Raw genomic sequence first — 23924 nt, 5'->3', positions numbered from 1 at the left:
CGAGAATGGATGAAGGACAGATTGCCTGCAACGTGGACATTTCCAAAGTGATGTGACTATTTTGCGATTCACTTGTCGCGATATCTTCCACTGACTCACCTTCTGCTTCTTCATGGTATTGTTCTTCAGAATCAGCAAAAGTCATTTCGTTCGTCAGCTCCAAAAATCGCTCGACGGTAGCCGCTCCTGTCAACCTGGAACGCCGAGAAGCAGAATTGCCTGCTTCCGGCAGCGCATTGATAATACATCTGTCTTGCAACTCTTTTATAAACCAAAACACTGCATCGGTAACTTTCCGCTTGCTGTCGTATTTGACAGGCTCGAAACTATTATTTCAGCTCTGTTCGAAGGGTGTACATCCTCCATTAATTAGATTATGCAAACTGAAAGATATGACTCAACAAACAATAACCAATTACTGCGGCATAAACAGAAAATCATATTACCACAAACTACATGCAGTAGAAGTCATATGTTATTTACGGAAGATCGCTGTATTCTTTCACGAAACACATTTTATTCGGCGGATTAACGATGAAAAATCATTAAATGTATCCTCGAGGTTTGTGGCAGCCTAACGATCGGCCCTTGTGAGGAATTCGCAGCACTCTTACTCGGAGTTGTTTTCATGTGACAAGGCTTAAAAGTTTAATTCTTAACTAATTCACGTCATTTGGGAAATTAGTTTGCTTACCTTATTATTATTATTATTATTATTCCATGTTGAGTTGCGCATCTTATTAACCCTCCTATCCCTATGAAATCTGACACAAAAAACTACAATTTAAAAAAATGGAAACCATACAGTTTCCTCAAGATTCGAACCCGGGCTCTTCGCTTCCCAGCCAGTTAGCTTCGCCTTTGCGCTATTTTTTTCTGTTTTATTATCAAAATGACTTGGTATTACGATGAAACTTCAGTAGACTATACTGAAATCATCATGTAACATAATCTGCAAATGGGAGAAAAAATTATTTGTGATTACAGAATAATAAATAAAAGGAGAAAGGAAAAAACACCGGGAACGTAGCCGACAAATCACCAACAAGCTCACATGATATGTAAAAAAAAAGCACTCCGTCTTCAGGCCACGAGTGGCCTACCGGGACCATCCGACCGCCGCGTCATCCTCAGTGGAGGATGCGGATAGGAGAGTCGTGGGGTCAGCACACCACTCTCCCAGTCGTTATGATGGTATTCTTGACCGAATCCACTACTGTTCGGTCGAGTAGCTCCTCAATTGGCATCACGAGGCTGAGTGCACCCCGAACAATGGCAACAGCGCATGGCGGCCTGGATGGTCACCCATCCAAGTGCCGACCACGCCCGACAGCGCTTAACTTCGGTGATCTCGCGGGAACCGGTGTATCCACTGCGGCAAGGCCGTTGCCCCACATGATATGTATCAACAAATATTTTTATATCGTTTTTCTAGTCATTTTAATTTTTGTAATATCTTGCGTTTTTTTATATACTTTTATAGCTTGTAATAGAATCTCATGAACCATGGACCTTGCCGTTGGTGGGGAGGCTTGCGTGCCTCAGCGATACAGATGGCCGTACCGTAGGTGCAACCACAACGGAGGGGTATCTGTTCAGAGGCCAGACAAACATGTGGTTCCTGAAGAGGGGCAGCAGCCTTTTCAGTAGTTGCAGGGGCAACAGTCTGGATGATTGACTGATCTGGCCTTGTAACATTAACCAAAACGGCTTTGCTGTGCTGGTACTGCGAACGGCTGAAAGCAAGGGGAAACTACAGCCGTAATTTTTCCCGAGGACATGCAGCTCTACTGTATGATTAAATGATGATGGCGTCCTCTTGGGTAAAATATTCCGGAGGTAAAATAGTCCCCCATTCGGATCTCCGGGCGGGGACTACTCAAGAGGACGTCGTTATCAGGAGAAAGAAAAGTGGCGTTCTACGGATCGGAGCGTGGAATGTCAGATCACTTAATCGGGCAGGTAGGTTAGAAAATTTAAAAAGGGAGATGGATAGGTTAAAGTTAGATATAGTGGGAATTAGTGAAGTTCGGTGGCAGGAGGAACAAGACTTTTGGTCAGGTGATTACAGGGTTATAAATACAAAATCAAATAGGGGTAATGCAGGAGTAGGTTTAATAATGAATAAAAAAATAGGAGTGCGGGTTAGCTAATACAAACAGCATAGTGAACGCATTATTGTGGCCAAGATAGACACAAAGCCCATGCCTACTACAGTAGTACAAGTTTATATGCCAACTAGCTCTGCAGATGATGAAGAAATGGATAAAATGTATGACGAGATAAAAGAAATTATTCAGGTAGTGAAGGGAGACGAAAATTTAATAGTGATGGGTGACTGGAATTCGTCAATAGGAAAAGGGAGAGAAGGAAACATAGTAGGTGAATATGGATTGGGGGGAAGGAATGAAAGAGGAAGCCGCCTTGTAGAATTTTGCACAGAGCATAACTTAATCATAGCTAACACTTGGTTCAAGAATCATGAAAGGAGGCTGTATACATGGAAGAAACCTGGAGATACTGACAGGTTTCAGATAGATTATATAATGGTAAGACAGAGATTTAGGAACCAGGTTTTAAATTGTAAGACATTTCCTGGGGCAGATGTAGATTCTGACCACAATCTATTGGTTATGAACTGCAGATTGAAACTGAAGAAACTGCAAAAAGGTGGGAATTTAAGGAGATGGGACCTGGATAAACTGAAAGAACCAGAGGTTGTAGAGAGTTTCAGGGAGAGCATTAGGGAACAATTGACAGGAATGGGGGAAAGAAATACAGTAGAAGAAGAATGGGTAGCTCTGAGGGATGAAATAGTGAAGGCAGCAGAGGATCAGGTAGGTAAAAAGACAAGGGCTAATAGAAATCCTTGGGTAACAGAAGAAATATTGAATTTAATTGACGAAAGGAGAAAATATAAAAATGCAGTAAATGAAGCAGGCAAAAAGGAATACAAACGTCTCAAAAATGAAATCGACAGGAAGTGCAAAATGGCTAAGCAGGCATGGCTAGAGGACAAATGTAAGGATGTAGAGGCTTGTCTCACTAGGGGTAAGATAGATACTGCATACAGGAAAATTAAAGAGACCTTTGGAGAGAAGAGAACCACTTGTATGAATATCAAGAGCTCAGATGGCAACCCAGTTCTAAGTAAAGAAGGGAAAGCAGAAAGGTGGAAGGAGTATATAGAGGGTTTATACAAGGGCGATGTACTTGAGGACAATATTATGGAAGTGGAAGAGGATGTAGATGAAGATAAAATGGGAGATAAGATACTGCGTGAAGAGTTTGACAGAGCACTGAAAGACCTGAGTCAAAACAAGGCCCCGGGAGTAGACAACATTCCATTAGAACTACTGATGGACTCAGGAGAGCCAGTCATGGTAAAACTCTACCATCTGGTGAGCACGATGTATGAGACAGGCGAAATACCCTCAGACTTTAAGAAGAATATAATAATTCCAATCCCAAAGAAAGCAGGTGTTGACAGATGTGAAAGTTACCGAACTATCAGTTTAATAAGTTACAGCTGCAAAATACTAACGCGAATTCTTTACAGACGAATGGAAAAACTGGTAGAAGCCGACCTCGGGGAAGATCAGTTTGGATTCCGTAGAAATGTTGGAACACGTGAGGCAATACTGACCTTACGACTTATCTTGGAAGAAAGATTAAGAAAAGGCAAACCTACATTTCTAGCATTTGTAGACTTAGAGAAAGCTTTTGACAATGTTGACTGGAATACTCTCTTTCAAATTCTGAAGGTGGCAGGGGTAAAATACAGGGAGCGAAAGGCTATTTACAATTTGTACAGAAACCAGATGGCAGTTATAAGAGTCGAGGGGCATGAAAGGGAAGCAGTGGTTGGGAAAGGAGTGAGACAGGGTTGTAGCCTCTCCCCGATGTTATTCAATCTGTATATTGAGCAAGCAGTAAAGGAAACAAAAGAAAAATTCGGAGTAGGTATTAAAATTCATGGAGAAGAAGTAAAAACTTTGAGGTTCGCCGATGACATTGTAATTCTGTCAGAGACAGCAAAGGACTTGGAAGAGCAGTTGAACGGAATGGACAGTGTCTTGAAAGGAGGATATAAGATGAACATCAACAAAAGCAAAACTAGGATAATGGAATGTAGTCAAATTAAGTCGGGTGATGCTGAGGGAATTAGATTAGGAAATGAGACACTTAAAGTAGTAAAGGAGTTTTGCTATTTAGGGAGTAAAATAACCGATGATGGTCGAAGTAGAGAGGATATAAAATGTAGACTGGCAATGGCAAGGAAAGCGTTTCTCAAGAAGAGAAATTTGTTAACATCGAATATAGATTTAGGTGTCAGGAAGTCGTTTCTGAAAGTATTTGTATGGAGTGTAGCCATGTATGGAAGTGAGACATGGACGATAACTAGTTTGGACAAGAAGAGAATAGAAGCTTTCGAAATGTGGTGCTACAGAAGAATGCTGAAGATAAGGTGGGTAGATCACGTAACTAATGAGGAGGTATTGAATAGGATTGGGGAGAAGAGAAGTTTGTGGCACAACTTGACTAGAAGAAGGGATCGGTTGGTAGGACATGTTCTGAGGCATCGAGGGATCACAAATTTAGCATTGGAGGGCAGCGTGGAGGGTAAAAATCGTAGAGGGAGACCAAGAGATGAATACACTAAGCAGATTCAGAAGGATGTAGGTTGCAGTAGGTACTGGGAGATGAAGAAGCTTGCACAGGATAGAGTAGCATGGAGAGCTGCATCAAGCCAGTCTCAGGACTGAAGACCACAACAACAACAACAATAGAATCTAAAAGCAGAAGGATAAACGAAACCAGATTACATTCGAAATAGCAAACTAAGAAAATTCCAATTCGACTGCAAGGATTGTATACGCTCATATGTATCTATACTTCATCTATACACATTTTAAAATAGAACCGGAGCGATGCTGAGTCAAACCTCAAAAGAAAACGGACAAGGAAACCAGGACAAGCCGAAGCAATCAGATGGGAACATACATAAGAAAGAAAATCAGTTATCATCAGAAAAATTAAATTAACCAACACCTTGCTGACGGAAAACAAGATTCAAGATGTTCGCGAAGAGGTCTCGACATCGAGGCATTCGCAAGCATGTCCAATAGGCAGTGATCATGTACTGCACAAAGTTCATGTGATCTTCCACCTCGTCTTCTACAACATAATGAACGAAATGTCCCTGCAACCACGTAACAATATGGGTTTTCGATCGTGGAGGGAAAGAAGAATCTGGGCGCAATATAATATCCGTAGTATATGCAGTCTCAGAAGATCGATAAGGAAGACCAATTGTGTCCTGATCCAAGACCAGTTTGCCATATGACTCCACAAGTAAAACGATGTCGTGTCGTATCTGGAGATGTACAAAGATTACATAAATCCGTGTCACTAAGCCCAATACGCAAAATTCGCTCGCTGTTGAAATCAAATTACTTACTACCTGATACCACGAGGACGCTACGCGCATCGGCAAAATCGGAAGACTGATATTGAACCAAACTGTTCTCCGGGTCTTTCAACGAGGTTCGGGCAAGGGACTGCTTCCCAACGTGTCTTTAGGAATTTCATGGTGAGGACAGGTCTCCATAAGATGTCAGCCCCTAAATAGCTCACCGCAAGATAGAATTCACGAATGTGTTTTAACTTATAATTTATGCGACCAACATCAATATGAGGTTCAAGACTAGCAGGACGGACACAGAGAAATAAATGAGACGTGAATGTGTGAGTTTCTTGAGTCATCGTCAAAACAGTAAGCTGCACAAATAGCATCTGCGTCTCCCTTTCTATATCAGTCAGGTCCAGCCCCCCAAAGGAACGAGGCTTCGTGATCACCTCATACCCTAAGTGAAATATATGTCTTTTCCATAAGAAACGACCAGACGATTGTTGCAGTTTCTTCGCCATCATCGAGGGAAGCGGATACACTTTGTATGAGAAATATGTATCCAGTATTCGGACTTTCTGGGGCAGAGTAAGAGGATGCTTTTCATGCTCTAGTATCGCTCCCGGAATTTTTCCCATAACCGACTTCCAGTTGAGCGCCACCATATTGAGTGGACAACGACCGATGATGATACCGATAGACGTATGCCCTTGGTACAACCGCGTCATCAAAATCTTCGAGGTATATCAGCAGGACTGCAAATTTGAACCATCACATCATCCCCGTATGCGCGAACAGCTATAGTCCCGCCGGAAAGTGTCCAACCTGTCAGCTGGGATTCTAGCATCCGAAGCTGAGGCTCCAGGGACAACAATAACAAAGTCGTTGACAGCTTGCTTCCTTGAGGCACTCCCCTACGGATATCTACTGGGGACGTCAGTTGGCCATTAACAACCACCGAAGCCGAAATACCCGTAAACAGATTTGAGAGCACTCGCCGTGTGTCAAATGGTTCAAATGGCTCTGAGCACTATGGGACTTAACATCTGAGGTCATCAGACCCCGAGAACTTAGAACTGCTTAAACCTAACTAACCTAAGGACATCACACACATCCATGCCCGAGGAAGGATTCGAACCTGCGACCGTAGCGGTCGCGCGGTTCCAGACTGTAGCGCCTAGAACCGCTCGGCCACACCGGCCCGCGCCGTATGTCAACAGTGAATCCAACTGCCTTCAGAATTTGAAGCAGAAATTCGTGATTAACTCGATCAAGTGGCTTATCGAGGTCTAGAAAAGCATGGGCACAAGGGACGGACGTTATAGCAACAACCGAAAGCACGTCACGGCACGCGCGCTATAGGGGTAAGAATGGTACGACCAGCTTCGATGTTTTGCAACAGTCGACATCCTATTATTAACTGCCCTCGCCACAGTCTTATAATCAAAGTTGAACAGAGTAATTGGGCGAAAGCTATCAGGGGGAGCTAGTCCAGTGGGTATCGGAATTAAAACAATTTTTCCCACTTTTAACGACGTCGGCACTACTCTATCCTGCAACACTTCATTCAAAAAGGGGGGGGTAAAAGTAGCACCCGAAAACGGCCAAAAGCGCAAATAAAATTTCTTGGGAAGGCCGTCTAGACCCGGGGACTTTTGAGAAGGCGATCCCACAATAAGTTTGTTAACTTCCTCAGACTGAAAGGCAGCTAAGAGCGTTGCATTATGTTCATGGGTAATTGTCGTATCAAAGATGCTGACAAGTGAGTAGTAAAAGGTATCAGTAGACTCATCGATGTCATAGATGTCTACATAGTACTGGTGTAAGATACGCGCTGTTATCAGCTTGCGCCGTTACGATACGTCCATCATTTGTCGTGAGTGAATGAATACAAGCGCGTCGGCGACGGGTCTGATGCCAAAGCAAATGATATAAGGAAGTCAGTTCTTCCGTCACCAATGAACGCGGTTTCGATCGGATTTTCAAACCTTCCATTTGTATTCTCTTAAGGTCAACAATTTTGCCTTTACACGCCTAACATCCGTAGTTCGCAGAGGGGCGTGATCCGAAGCAGCATAAAGTTCACGCAGGATGGAATAGTAATTATTCGTAAGTTCTCCGAAAGTCGCGAGTTTTGGCAGCTCAGAAAATTATCAAAGTTTGCCTGAGCCCCGGTTTTGCTAGCTGTGTCCACCATTCAAGGCTGGATGAGTATTTCGCAGTGGACCGTAGAGTACGTTCCCACAGCACTCGCATCACATCATCGAGAGAGGGGTCAGCTGGGTGAGCGACGTTCAACATCCACGGAGGGCGGAACAGTTTGAGTGGTTGCCATTTAAGATTGAGAGTTGTAGTCACAGCACAGTGTCCGTAAACGAAGCTGGAAAAACTTCAAGATTAAGAATACTATCGTTCAGGCAGTCTGATAAGTAAAACCTATCAAATCTGCTACTAGAAGTCGCAGTAAAGTGGGTAAATTTAACAAACGTCGGGTATCTATATATATCCAGACGTCTTTTATGCGTAAGGAGCGGACCAATTCATGTAATTCACGAGAGATATTACAATTAGGAGATTGATCTGTAGGACGCAATACACAGTTATAATCACCACCCAACAGAATATCCGGAGGACTCTTACGAAACAGGTAAACAATATCCTCTTTATAGAAACGCGAACGATCCACTGCGCGACCAGTGCCAGAAGGGGCATATAAGAGAACCAAGGTAAGATTAAAAAGTTGACAAACTATGCCCCTGCCAGAATCCAACATTTTCACGTCAGCAATAGGAATGCCTTCACGAAAGAATAAGTCGGGCCCTGTAGAATATTAGGATCCTACATTAAAGATCACACGAAAACCAGGTAAGGAGAAATTACTAAATAACACCTCCTGTAAGAAGACTATGTCGCACATGAATAATAAATGAAATGACGCAGCGAAGCCAATCGCAATTATTCCACGCGTCATTGATCACAGCTATACACGTTATCGGCTCTCTCCGCGAAAAGCGTTGACCATGTGGATACATAACCGACATCTGTAAAAGCTTCTTTCCTCGATTTCTGGAAAAGTGTGCGTTTGCGGACCCCATACCTGACGATGAAAAACGCTCTATTTACGATTGTCTATAGATCCTGCCAATTTTGAGTCGATTGCCCATCATATCTTACAGTGCTTCGTTTTAGGTTATACACAAGCGACCTGCCAAATTTGAGCCGAATAGGGCAGTGCTCTCTTGAAGTTAAATATTTGCGTCATTGAATAATTTTATGTTTATGGGAACAGTAGGCCTATTTAGTAATTATACTTATAGGTATGTGTGCCTGATGTTGTGTTCAGAGCGGCACATCTTTTTACACTGACATCAGTCGTACCCGGAATTTGTTGGCAATCGATAATACTGGAGGATAAAATGTTTAGTGCTCTGTGACACTGCATCTACAGACCTTTCCTGTATGGCCGTCAACTATGTTTTCGATCAAAAATAAGGTGGAAGACCTCATCGTTTGCAGTTTAGGGGAACATGAAAACAGAGCACGAAATGTTAAAAAGAATACATATAGATTTCTTTCGGAAACATAAACCTGGTTTTATATGCTCTTTCGGAGAGCCTGGAAATTGTCCACTGTGTCTCTCGTGCGCTATTTCCAGTGCTGAACAAGTAGCTAAATATACAGAAGACGACCACCAACACGAATAAGAAACACTGGACGAAGTCCCTAACCATGGAGATAATGAAAGGGGTTTACTTCATCCCTCTTTCATTTTTCGCCATTCATATTTTATTGTAATTACAAATATGCTAGGTTGGCACATAAGATCGATACACATAACCGAGACTTTAGTCGTCAACAACATTTTCTCCTTCACTATTTACAACAGTCTGCCAACCTGTGACATTCGGGTAAGGGGTGAGATAGAAGAGGAAGTGGGAGAATACAAGGTCTACCTGTCAGGAGTCAAAGCAGGAATAGCACAATGGGGTGTAGGGCTTTACATCAGGAAAGAAATGGAACCCAGCGTAGTTGCAATAAGGTATGTAAACGAACGACTGATGTGGATAGATTTGACAGTGTCTAGCAAGAAAATTAGGATTGTGAAGGGACACATCAAGATAAGATGGATAGTTTTTATGAGGCACTCGGTGATGTAGTTGTTAGAGTAAAGGACAAGGACAGTGTTCTGCTCATGGGTGATTTTAACGCCAGTATTGGAAATCGAACAGAAGGGTATGAAAAGGTTATGGGTAAATTTGGAGAGGATACGGAGGCCAACAGGAACGGGCAACAACTCTTGGATTTCTGTGCCAGTATGGGCTTAGTAATCACAAACTCCTTTTTTAAACATAAGGACATTCACCGGTATACTTGGGAAGGCAGGGGAATCAGATCTGTCATTGACTATATAATAACAGATCAGGAATTCAGGAAGGCTGTGAGGGACACACGTGTATTCAGGGGTTTCTTTGATGACACTGATCATTCTTTAATCTGCAGTGAAATTGGGATTCTGAGGCCGAAAGTGCAGGAGGTCAGGTCCATATGTAGGACGATAAGAGTGGAGAAACTTCAGGATAAGGAAATCAGGCACAAGTACATAGCAGCGATCTCAGAAAGGCACCAGTTAGTTGAATGTAGTCAATTACAGTCATCGGAAAAGGAATGGACAAGGTACAGGGACACAGTACTAGAAGTGGCTAAAGAATGTCTTGGAACAGTAGTGTGTAAAAGTAGGATGAAGCAAACAGCTTGGTGGAATGATACAGTCAAGGCAGCCTGTAAAAGGAAAAAGAAGGCGTATCAAAAATGGCTACATACCAGAACCCAGGCAGACAGAGAAAGTTATGTTGAAGAAAGAAACAAAGCCAAACAGGTAATTGCAGCATCCAAGAAGATATCGTGGGAAGATTTTGGAAACAGGTTGGAGACTATGGGTCAAGCTGCTGGAAAACCATTCTGGAGTGTAATTAGCAGTCTTCGAAAGGGAGGTGAGAAGGAAATGACAAGTATTTTGGACAGGTCAGGAAAACTGCTGGTGAATCCTGTGGATGCCTTGGGCAGATGGAGGGAATATTTTGAAGAGTTGCTCAATGTAGGTGAAAATGCGATCAGTAATGTTTCAGATTTCGAGGTAGAATGTGATAGGAATGATGATGGAAATAGGGTCACATTTGAGGAAGTGGAAAAAATGATCAATAGATTGCAGTGCAATAAAGCGGCTGGGGTGGATGAAATTAAGTCGGTACTCATCAAATACAGTGGAATGTCAGGTCTTAAATGGCTACACAGGATAATTGAAATAACCTGGGAGTCGGAACAGGTTCCATCAGACTGGATAAAAACAGTAATCACACCAATCTTTAAACATGGAAACAGAAAAGATTGTAACAACTACAGAGGTATCTCTTTAATCAGCGTTGTGGGTAAAATCTTCTCAGGTATTGTTAAAAGGAAAGTGCGAGTATTAGTTGAGGACCAACTGGATGAAAATCAGTGTTGGTTTAGGCCTCTTAGAGGTTGTCAGGACCAGATCTTTAGCTTACGGCAAATAATGGAGAAGTGTTATGAGTGGAACAGGGAATTGTATCTATGCTTTATAGATCTAGAAAAGGCATATGACCGGGTTCCTAGGAGGAAGTTATTGTCTGTTCTACAAGATTATGGAATAGGAGGCAAACTTTTGCAAGCAATTAAAGGTCTTTACATGGATAGTCAGGCAGCAGTTAGAGTTGACGGTAAATTGAGTTCATGGTTCAGAGTAGTTTCAGGGGTAAGACAAGGCTGCAACCTGTCTCCACTGTTGTTCATATTATTTATGGATCATATGTTGAAAACAATTGACTGGCTGGGTGAGATAAAGATATGTGAACACAAAATAAGCAGTCTTGCTTATGCGGATGACTTAGTTGTGATGGCAGATTCGATTGAAAGTTTGCAAAGTAATATTTCAGAGCTAGATCAGAAACGTAAGGACTATGGTATGAAGATTAGCATCTCCAAAACGAAAGTAATGTCAGTGGGAAATAAATATAAACGGATTGAGTGCCAAATAGGAGGAACAAAGTTAGAACAGGTGGACAGTTTCAAGTACTTAGGATGCATATTCTCACAGGATGGCAACATAGTGAAAGAACTGGAAGCGAGGTGTAGCAAAGCTAATGCAGTGAGCGCTCAGCTACGATCTACTCTCTTCTGCAAGAAGGAAGTCAGTACCAAGACTAAGTTATCTGTGCACCGTTCAATCTTTCGACCAACCTTGTTGTATGGGAGCGAAAGCTGGGTGGATTCAGGTTACCTTATCAACAAGGTTGAGGTTACGGATATGAAAGTAGCTAGGATGATTGCAGGTACTAGTAGATGGGAACAATGGCAGGAGGGTGTCCACAATGAGGAAATCAAAGAAAAACTGGGAATGAACTCTATAGATGTAGCAGTCAGGGCGAACAGGCTTAGATGGTGGGGTCATGTTACACGCATGGGAGAAGCAAGGTTACCCAAGAGACTCATGGATTCAGCAGTAGAGGGTAGGAGGAGTCGGGGCAGACCGAGGAGAAGGTACCTGGATTCGGTTAAGAATGATTTTGAAGTAATAGGTTTAACATCAGAAGAGGCACCAATGTTAGCACTGAATAGGGGTCATGGAGGAACTGTATAAGGGGGGCTATGCTCCAGACTGAACGCTGAAAGGCATAATCAGTCTTAAATGATGATGATGATGATGCCAACCTGTCTGGAGTAACTTTTTGACTGTGCGACTGAAATCGGTCACGTGGTTTTGAGGCGAAGAACTCTCCAAGCCATGTTCGGAGCACATTTTCATCCGGAAATAAAGTGCCTTGAAGGGTACTCAATATAGAGCAATAAAGATGAAAATCTGACGGCGCAAGATCAGATGGAAAAGGTGGGTGCGGAACGATTTCCCGAACCAACTCCTGAATGGTGTTTTCTGTCAGTACGGTAGAATGCGGGCGAGCGTTATCGTGGAATAGCATCACTTCACGTAGTCTTCCTGGCCCTTGTGTTGCAAGCCGTCTGAGTTGTTGACAACAGTTGTCAGCAGTGATGGTGAGACTTCCGTAAAGCAATTCTTGGTACACTGCACAGTCGCGGTTCCACCAGATGCGCCTTTTCTGGATGCACACAGGTCTTTGTGCGGGGAATTTCTGATTTTTTGGGCTCAATCGTTCCTTTCGTTTCGTTATGTTAACATAAAGACTCAATTTCCCATCACCAGTAACGGTACAGGATGGGAACGCTCGGTGTTGTTCAAGATCTAATTGATGAACAAACGGATATGCCCATATTTTTTGATTTTGGCTTAGAGCATGTGGTACCCATATGCTCTATTCTTGATACTTCCCCATTACATGCAAATCTGGCTCGGTGGTCACAGTTCATCACATTTGCCAGTTCTCGAGTACACTGACGAGTATCATTGTGGGTTAGGGCACTTAAATGATCTTCACCAAACCCCGAAGCTCTTCTTCAACGTGTGACACCTTCTTAAAGAAAATCATTATTTTACTATGCTCTGTCTAGTGGCATTATCTCCATACATAGCCTAAATGTATTTGCCTACCTCCGCTTCTGTCATCCATCTACTGAACTCAAACAGAAAAATAAGTAGGAAATGTTCCGATATCTCCACTTGGCACTCCATGATCTCGCGTCCACAGCTCCACTCACTACCTTCAAATAGCTAAATGACAATATATAAAGGCAAATTGCAACAGTAAACTATAAATAAAGATGACAGGTGGTAAATAAACCCATAGGAATCGAAATATCAACATGCGAAACAAAAGCACTATGAGCTTATGCATCAAACGTTCTCTGTGCTACCTCATAAAGTGTCGAGAAACGGAGCACGTGACGAGCGAACATATGCTATGCAAGAATTCAGTACACTACTAGCTTCGCCACCTCCCCTTTTAAGTCCATAAAATATAAACATCCATAAAATAGAAACTTCATGATCATATTGCAAAAAAGTGGATCTACTGAGTTAACGGCAAACTTTATCATTAAAACTGCTGGATGATGTAACCTCAGAAGGAACTAGGAAGTATTTAAGTTGCAGTGTATATTTGGGTTAGTCGAAATAAAAACGTTTAGACCGCAGTTAGTATTATTGTCGACAGCAACTGCAGAACTTGTCACTACTAAAACACCAGTTTGAGAAACAAAGTTCTCTTGTCAGGACGATTAGATAAAGCGTTGTTGACTGTATCTTAAAGTAACTGGGGGAAAAGAAGGACGTAGGGAAACTAGTAAGCGGCCTCGGATGTCTCGTTAATAGAGATGTCCAAGGGTATTACGTCCTCAAGTGGTGACGACGAAAATACCTACTAGGTGACGTCTGTATAGGATAGTATGCTCTATGGCCATCCTTCAAGATTGTCAATGGTTGATCTTTATCTCCTGAATGCACACTAAATGCGGCTAAGTAACTGCTTGCACCGAAAAACACAAAGTAGGCAGCTGCTGATCATCTGCTCCAGGCTCTTTCCCATACATTTAGTACGGGCAAAACTACGAAAGCTACTCGAGCATGTACGGTCCTTCTCAAGTTTCAAGAGGGGGTGAAAGTCGTTTCTCTCCACTAATTCAAAACTGTCCTGTCAGATCAGCTTAAAAAAGGACGAGGAGCATTACTTGATGTAATTTGTGATGTAATGTACTGTTCTGTAATTGATCCTGACTAGATTATCTGTCACATACCACAGACAGTGCCGAGTCCAGCTCGAAGCACGAAAATGGGAGGTTATACGCTTCATTATTCGTGGAACTGAGGTCCAAACCACCGCTCTGTAAGGATGTGTCCTACTCGTAGCGGTGGCGATTATTTTAGTGAAATGTTTCAGCATTGTCTTGGCTATGTCCATTCGTTCGTCTGCAGCCTTCCATTTCTCATCACAACAGTTGTGGGGCTCCTATCTCACCCAGAAGTCCTCTTAACTCATAGAATTCTACTGTTGGCGGAACGGAGTTTAGTATTCAGGAACTGCGGATGAGGCATGGTGGCTCAACTGGTCGATCTTCGACAGTAAAAATTGATCTCTGCCAGATTTTCTCGACCAGTAGACAGGGCGCCTGAGGTGGGAGATTCATGATGTGATGTGGGCAGAGCGGAATGAGGGGAGACCACAGCATGCCCCTGTGTGCAGAGTTGCTCGGCAAGTGGCTGCTTTCGAAGCTTGGCAGCCTCTGCAGTCGTCGTATCCCTGGAACGCGGCCGAGATGAAGAACCGGCCGTGCGGGGCCTCCTTGATGGCAGAAAGTTAATCTTCTTGTGGCATATGCAGTGCAAAGGTTTAAGCCATCTGCTATGTTCCAACGACCTTCTGAACTGTCTGTGCATATAAGACGTAACAGACTTCCACTACTGTTCATTAAAATTGCTACACCAAGAAGAAATGCAGATGATAAACGATTATTCATTGGACAAATATATTATACTAGGACTGACTTGTGATTACATTTTCACGCAATTTGGGTGCATGCATCCTGAGAAATCAGTACCCAGAACCTCTGGCCGTAATAACGGCCTTGATACTCCTGGGCATTGAGTCAAACAGAGCTTGGATGGCGTGTACAGGTACAGCTGCCCATGCAGATTCAACACGATAACACAGTTCATCAAGAGTAATGACTGGCGTATTGTGACGAACCAATTGCTCGGCCACCATTGACCAGACGTTTTGAGTTGGTGAGAGATCTGGAGAACGTGCTGGCCAGGGCAGCAGTCGAACATTTTCTGTATCCAGAAAGGCCTGTACAGGACCTGCAACATGCGGTCGTGCATTATCCTGCTGAAATTTAGGGTTTCACAGGGATCGAATGAAGAGTAGAGCCACGGGTCGTAACACATCTGAAATGTAACGTCCACTGTTTAAAGTGCCGTCATTGCGAACAAGAGGTGACCGAGACGTGTAACTAATGGCACTACATACCACCGCGCCGGGTGATACGCTAGTATGGCGATGACGAATACATGCTCCCAATGTGCGTTTACCGCGATGTCGCCAAACACGGGTGCGACCATCATGATGTTGTAAGCAGAACCTGGATTCATCCGAAAAAAATGACGTTTTGCCATTCGTGCAATTAGGTTCGTCGTTGAGTGCACCATCGCAAGCGCTCCTGTCTGTGATGCAGCGTCAAGGGTAACCGCAGCTATGGTGTCCGAGCTGATAGTCCATGCTGCTGAGACCGTCGTCGAACTGTTGGTGCAGATGGTTGTTGTCTTGCAATCGTCCCCATCTGTTGACTCAGGGATCTAGACGTGGCTGCACGATCCGTTACAGCCATGAGGATAAGATGCCTGTCATCTCGACTGCTAGTGATATGAGGCCGTTGGGATCCAGCACGTCGTTCCATATTACCGTCCTGAACCCACCGATTCCATATTCTGCTAACAGTCATTGGATCTCGACCAACGCGGGCAGAAATGTCGCGATACGATAAACCGCAATCGCGATAGGCTACAATCCGACCTTTATCAAAGTCGGAAACGTGATGGTACGCATTTCTCCTCCTATACGAGGCATCACAACAACATTTCACCAGGCAACGCCGGCAACTGCTCTTTGTGTATGAGAAATCCGTTGGAAACTTTGCTCATGTCAGCACGTTGTAGGTGTCGCCACCGGCACCTACCTTGTGTGAATGCCCTGAAAAACTAATCATTTGCATATCACAGCTTCTTCTTCCTGTCGCGTCTGTAGCTTGTCATCTTCGTGGTGTAGCAATTTTAATGGCCAGTAGTGTAACATTTGAATTGCCTTGGGGTGTGTTCACGTGAATGTGAGCAAGACATTTACAAATCTGGATTGACGGATGAGATTTTAAAACTTGTATTGAATGTTAAGCCACTCTGAATTTAATTTAGTAAAATTTTGCAGGCGTAATGTTATACCTTGTGTAATGTCTTGTTCTAAGTGTTTTAATTATTTTTACAGCTTGGCCCCTATAACGGTATATTGTGGCTTTATATACGGGTTAAAGTGGGCCTGCGTACATGACATCGTACAAGCCGATTGGATGTAGCAACGTAGTTGCATATGACAAATTGCAAATAGAGACTAAAAGTTTGGGTGATGTGTGTCTTAGGCCTTAGCAGGTCCTTATCTTATTTCATTCTCATCCTGTTGCACTTGAACTTAATTTTATAAGCCACTGTAGTCACCTTATTGTGACCATACCAATGTATTATCAGAATTCAAAATACTGTTGTAATTACTAGAAATTTTTGTGTCTCATACTCCTGTGATAAACTGCATTTCAGGATTGCTGTAGAAATCAGTACCACAGGCACGCCACCACCGCTTCTCTATGATTGCACTGTGGTAAATACACTCCTGGAAATTGAAATAAGCCGTGTGGGATTAGCCGAGCGCTCTAAGGCGCTGCAGTCATGGACTGTGCGGCTGGTCCCGGCGGAGGTTCGAGTCCTCCCTCGGGCATGGGTGTGTGTGTTTGTCCTTAGGATAATTTAGGTTAGGTAGTGTGTAAGCTTAGGGACTGATGACCTTAGCAGTTAAGTCCCATAAGATTTCACACGCACCAAATTGAAATAAGAACACCGTGAATTCATTGTCCCAGGAAGGGGAAACTTTATTGACACATTCCTGGGGTCAGATACATCACATGATCACACTGACAGAACCACAGGCACATAGACACAGGCAACAGAGCATGCACAACGTCGGCACTAGTACAGTGTATATCCACCTTTCGCAGCAATGCAGGCTGCTATTCTCCCATGGAGACGATCGTAGAGATGCTGGATGTAGTCCTGTGGAACGGCTTGCCATGCCATTTCCACCTGGCGCCTCAGTTGGACCAGCGTTCGTGCTGGACGTGCAGACCGCGTGAGACGACGCTTCATCCAGTCCCAAACATGCTCAATGGGGGACAGATCCGGAGATCTTGCTGGCCAGGGTAGTTGACTTACACCTTCTAGAGCACGTTGGGTGGCACGGGATACATGCGGACGTGCATTGTCCTGTTGGAACAGCAAGTTCCCTTGCCGGTCTAGGAATGGTAGAACGATGGGTTCGATGACGGTTTGGATGTACCGTGCACTATTCAGTGTCCCCTCGACGATCACCAGTGGTGTACGGCCAGTGTAGGAGATCACTCTCCACACCATGATGCCGGGTGTTGGCCCTGTGTGCCTCGGTCGTATGCAGTCCTGATTGTGGCGCTCACCTGCACGGAGCCAAACACGCATACGACCATCATTGGCACCAAGGCAGAAGCGACTCTCATCGCTGAAGACGACACGTCTCCATTCGTCCCTCCATTCACGCCTGTCGCGACACCACTGGAGGCGGGCTGCACGATGTTGGGGCGTGAGCGGAAGACGGCCTAACGGTGTGCGGGACCGTAGCCCAGCTTCATGGAGACGGTTGCGAATGGTCCTCGCCGATACCCCAGGAGCAACAGTGTCTCTAATTTGCTGGGAAGTGGCGGTGCGGTCCCCTACGGCACTGCGTAGGATCCTACGGTCTTGGCGTGCATCCGTGCGTCGCTGCGGTCCGGTCCCAGGTCGACGGGCACGTGCACCTTCCGCCGACCACTGGTGACAACATCGATGTAGTGTGGAGACCTCACGCCCCACGTGTTGAGCAATTCGGCGGTACGTCCACCCGGCCTCCCGCATGCCCACTATACGCCCTCGCTCAAAGTCCGTCAACTGCACATACGGTTCACGTCCACGCTGTCGCGGCATGCTACCAGTGTTAAAGACTGCGATGGAGCTCCGTATGCCACGGCAAACTGGCTGACACTGACGGCGGCGGTGCACAAATGCTGCGCAGCTAGCGCCATTCGACGGCCAACACCGCGGTTCCTGGTGTGTCCGCTGTGCCGTGCGTGTGATCATTGCTTGTACAGCCCTCTCGCAGTGTCCGGAGCAAGTATGGTGGGTCTGACACACCGGTGTCAATGTGTTCTTTTTTCCATTTCCAGGAGTGTATGTTCTAAATTTGTCGAACGCTGGGACTGCGCCTCGGCCCGTATTTTGGCGGTGCAGTTTCCTCTCGGTAGTCCAGCCGTGTGAGAGCAGTGTGTGATGCGATAGCTTGTGCCCGTAATACTCCTGTTTCCTGCTCGCTGCATTTATGTTGAAGTATCTCGTGTTTCAGTAACCAATATGCACTACTGTGTATTACATTGCTTTTCTCTTTAGTGCCTGCTTAGTTCTTCTATGTTCAAATCATGTTTTGTATTTGAGTGACGTAATTAAATATTGTTTGTCTTTTAGAGTTGTCATGCGTCAGGGGTCTGGGTTTAATTTTAGCTGCTTTGAACTATGCCGGTGGGGTTCCAGTGTATGCAGGAGGTTTCCTAATTCCAAATTAGGTCCTCTGTGTCTGATTATTCAGGGTTGAAAATTTTGTGAACCTGATCGCACTGCATTTTGTTGGGCTTAGCGAGTTATTTGCTTCTGGTTCAAATGGTTCAAATGGCTCTGAGCTCTACGGGACTTAACATCTGACGTCATCAATCCCCTAGAACTTAGAACTACTTAAACCTAACTAACCTAAGGACATCACACACACATCCATGCCCGAGGTAGGATTCGAACCTGCGACCGTGGCAGTCGTGCGGTTCCAGACTGAAGCGCCTAGAACCGCTCGGCCTCACCGGCTGGGTTTGCTTCAAGTTAAATGCCTACCCCGTGAATTCTTACTGTTAATGAGGCGGAATATTCATTATCTTAAACATTCTGCAAAACTTAAATTTACATGTCTGAAAATGTGTAACGAACTTTGTGCCGCAAATTTAACCCAAAGGGCTACTCCCCAAGTTCTCGCAGTTTGATTTTTCTTTTGGCTGATTATTCATTTCTGAAATTTGTAAAACTTAGTTTAACAAATCTTTAACCCTACAAAGGACGTCTTCCGTTTGAAAATTAAACCTGCGTGCCCGTTTTACAGATTCCTTGATTTTACATGGATTGGATTTATGGGGTAATTTTTTATGTTGAACGATCTTACGATTGTCTGAATATATCATATATAACTTGATAAATTGAAAACGATTAAAGTGAATTTGGGGCCCACCTTGGTTTTCCTTAAAGTTGTTTTAAGTGTCTCGTGAGCTGTTTCAGTGACCACAATCTTCCTTTCCTTTCCTTTTCTAATTCGTCGGAATTTGGCCCTCGCTACTCCAAAGACTACGTGGTTTTCGGCAATGGGTAGGTTTTGAACGTACAAAAAGGCTCCCACCTATTTCTGTAACAGTGTGGTCTGTCCAGGTGGCTAATGTGGAGATGACTAACAGAATATGCCGAAGGAGTTATGGAACTCGGTCGGGAAATTTACGAACAAATGGGCAGATAGGCAATGACTAATGCGTGTCTGAGCAAAAATGAGTAAATGACTTGAATGAAAGTACACTAATCCTCAGCCCGCCCTGCTAGCCGCGCGTTATTATGCGCTGCTTCCCGAGCGGGAAGGCGTGCCAGTCTCCGGCATGAATCCGCCCTGCGGATTAGTGTCGAATTCCGGTGTCGGCCAGCCTGTGGATGGTTTTTAAGGTGGTTTTCCATCTGCCTCGCCTGGTTCCCTTTATACCGCCTCAGTTACCCTACATCGGCGATTGCTGCGCAAACACTGTCTCCACGTAGACGTACACCATAATTACAAATTTCTGGTATGAGATATTCCCGGGGGGCAGGGGGTCCACTGGGGGCCGAACTGCACAATAACCATGGGTTCGTTGTGGGGCGGCTGTGAGGTGGATGGATTGCTGTGGTCTGTTGTGGGGTTGTGAACCACTGAGACCTACGGCGGGACGAAGCCTCTCCGTCGTTTTCAGGTCCCCATTTCAATACACACATAGTCACACACTAATTGTCCAAAGTCTCTTGGAGGGCAAATACTACAAGTCCGTCTGCCGGACCTGATGTACACAGATGTCCCTCCAGGATGGCTCTCTTTTCTGATGCCGCTGTATTTTCTTTTATATTGTACACCAGGACAGGTCACCTCTTTCACATTGGCCCTCATATGAGACCATGTGTGGTCATCACCAACTCATTGTCACCCCTTGCGGTTTCTTCAAGTAAGCTATGTAACTTTTCCGATCAATGCTCAAACCAACGCCCTTCCTGTGTCATCTTTTAGAAAACTTATTCGTTCTGGCTTCTGTTGTCTTCTAGGCATTGCATTTTCTAAATAAGCGACGTGTGCATCATTCACATCCCCTTAATGAACACGCATTGTGGCGGTTTACTTCCGGGCACTACTCTGTCAGGCGAATCCAGACAGAAGAGTTGTCACTGGAATACAAATCGTTGCCTACTTTCCAATGTGCAGTACGTGAGAGTGCTGGAGAGAATACTGAAAGATCAGTGACAAAAAGAATGATCCCTCAGCAAATCTGAAATGCGTTTTCTATCCCATATTCGCATGGCGAAGGTGCTTTATCAGTAAGAGGTTCTCAACAGCTCTGCTCTGGGGTAGAGGTGTGTGGGGAGGCAGTGTATCTTATCAGGTGGGGCGGGGGGGGGGGGGAGGAGAGGGGAGGGATGGCAGTGGAGCCCCAGATAATGTTGCATGCTTTCATGTTCTCACACAGAAGGAATGGATGGTGGAGGTGTATGATAAAACTGGTAAGCGCCTCCTGGTGACGGGAGGGGAAGTAGAGTAACTTACGTTGCAGTCACTGTATACTGTAACAGCAACTGCTTGTTCTATAAAATTGTGGGAGAAATGCCGGTGACTTGGGGGTTCGATATTTCGGGACAATTTCGATCCTACACCGGTTTCACCACTACTAGTGGATTTTGTCAGCTACGTCGAAAAGGCCTTGCGATGTCTTACAACAGACGCAACTGAAGAAATTCCTCGGGAGTCTTGCAGTGCGCTGATGAGAGCCTCACCACCGAAGAGCAACATCTCGATTATGGAGAGGACAGTCCTCCGTAACATACGAGCAGACGTGGATACGGTAGTACTCAAGTCGGATAAAGGTCATACTACTGTCCACACTCCACTGGAGGACTTTTTTAATAAGATCCATATTTTACTGTGTGACTCTACGTAGTGCAAGATCGACAAGGATCCTACTAACCGAAAAGCAGCAGGATTTCTATCTAACAGTTCTCTTTCAAAGAACGAGTCCCCTCAGACTTAGTACTTCAGTTCCACCAAGGTTATATAAGTATTTCCCAAGACGATGAAGAATGTGTCCCTTTACGTCCTGTAGTGAGCAATACTGGAGCAGCCACCTATGATTTGGCCAAATATTTGGCATCCTTGTTCAAATCCATTGTAGGCAAGTGTCCACATCATATAAGAAAAGCGAGTAATTTTACGAGCGATTTCCAGTCACTTAATCTGGAAAGCAGCAACTTGTTGCTCAGTTTGAAGTCGTTTCTCTTTTTGCAAATGGTCTTATTACATCTTATTGGTAATAGGTTTGTTACTGAAATTACAGTATTATTTGAGCGTACTCTCTCCTCCAAGTATTTTTTATTCAACAACGAGTTCTCTGAACAATCTGACAGTGTTGCCATGCTGAGTCCTTTGTGGCCGATCTTTTTATGGAAGGTTCTGAGGAGCGAGAACTCGCCTCAGTTATTTTAAAACCAACAGTAGTTTGGCGATACGCTGATGACACATTTATAGTCTGTTCTCATTGTTTGGACAGTCTCCGAGATTTCCTTCAACATCTGAACTCCATATACGAAAAAGTAAAATTTATTATGGAGGTGGAGAAAGATAGTTACTGGCCGTTTTTAGATGGCTTGGTGAAAGGTTAGGGCGATAGCACAATTGACATCCTGATTTCGGGAGGTCACTCACACTGAATTTTATTTGTAATCTACTAGTTGCCATCATCTTGCATATACGATGGGCGTTCTAAAGACCTTGATCCAACGAGCCCATGCCATCTGAGATGTCGGTAACCTGCGAACGATGTTGGAACACTTGAAAACTTCAAAACGACTGCTTGTCTACCATATATTGGAAATATTTCAGCTAAAACAGGGAAAATATCAAGAAGACCTCCTTCCAAATTATTAGTACTTTTGGGATCTGTTAAAGACGACTTGGAGCTGCGCAAATCAGGTCTTTGCAGGATTCCGTGTGGATGCGGAAAATCTTATAAGGGCAAACGACGCGCATGATGCAGGATCTCATTATAAAATAGCAACGCCATACACGCCTTCTCGAAGCAAATAAGTCAGTTATCTGAACGCTGTATTTCCACTCCACTGCTCATTCCATGAAATATAATGGTAAAAAATATGGCCCATACGTCAAATTTCTGGAACTCAGTCATCAATGAATCAGTGAAAATATGACTGGATTTCAGAAAAACTCTGTACTCTAGGTAATCGGCGTCGTCCAGCAATCTTTGCTGCAGAATGCCTATTGCGATGCTGGAATTTGTATAATATTGGCAACCGTGGACTGTTGTGACTGAAGGCAGGAGCTGCAGGTTTTGAGTTATGTGCACCTTTACAACTGGACTTCGAAATTCAGATGTTTGTGCTAACACTGTTTATCTGTCGCTATATTGTCGAAAGTAGAGATTATAAAAACCGTGGTTATAGTTAAATGGTTAGGTTTATAATTTAAAACAGCAATCACGCATAGAAAACAAGATTAACGGTTTATGTTTTATTATAAACCCATCTTCAGATTGCTCTTACAGATATTCTACCTTTCCCGCTGGGTACTCGTTCCGTAATCGTTATTGTGCTTGTACACTAAGATAAAAAAGTGTTTCGTTTAAAAGTTCAGTAAAATTACGAGAGACCTTTTTTTTTCTTTGTAATCTTTACAGAGACATAAATGTAATTATCTTAACGTTATTAAAACGTGGGATGTGAAAACAACATCCCTTGGTGTCTATTTACGTGCGACGAATTCGTCATGTATTTGTGTTATACATTTTAAAGTTAACACATTTTGGCACTTGCGTTGTGTTAATACTTTTAAATTCTCTGGAAACTGCTTCAACACACACCATGTTTGTATTCCATGTACAAACATTATGGCATACATTACATTATAACTGACTGATCAGTAAAAATATTTTAATACAATATAGAGTACACTAGAGACTCGATGTCTATAGTTTGTTTTATCACTGTAACAACACTGTAACAACAAAAGAAAAAGAGAAGAAATACATGTTTTATTTTGCTATTGTACCTTACACATCAAATTCCCATGTTCAGCGATGATTTATTCAATGTAATAACAATTCAAGTGATCGCAATTGAATACACGTAAGATCTGATTAGATAGATCACACCTACAAACCTTGCATTGTTTGTTATATTGAGAAGCCCTTAATTTCATTACCACTAACAAGAGCACCAGCGAAAATGGAATAATGTTATCCTCGCTTAAAGTGAGTGTCTTGAAGAGCAGCGTTGAGTTCATGATTACCAACGTGCGACGACTGAAGGAAGGCGTTTCTTTCCTGTGGCTCTGACGAGCTTTGTGGGATGTGGCAGGCGGGTTTCATCCTTCAAACCTGT

General features: G+C 43.9%; 1 pseudogene; it reads right to left on the bottom strand.

Annotated features, from left to right (window-relative positions):
* Positions 1-1273: 1273 nt before the first annotated feature.
* LOC126095574 (5S ribosomal RNA) lies at positions 1274-1391 on the bottom strand (annotated as a pseudogene).
* Between the last annotated feature and the right edge of the window lie 22533 nt (positions 1392-23924).

This window comes from Schistocerca cancellata, chromosome 1 (assembly GCF_023864275.1).
Source record: "Schistocerca cancellata isolate TAMUIC-IGC-003103 chromosome 1, iqSchCanc2.1, whole genome shotgun sequence".
NCBI lineage: Eukaryota > Metazoa > Arthropoda > Insecta > Orthoptera > Acrididae > Schistocerca > Schistocerca cancellata.
This window is presented reverse-complemented; position numbering and strand designations above follow the sequence as displayed.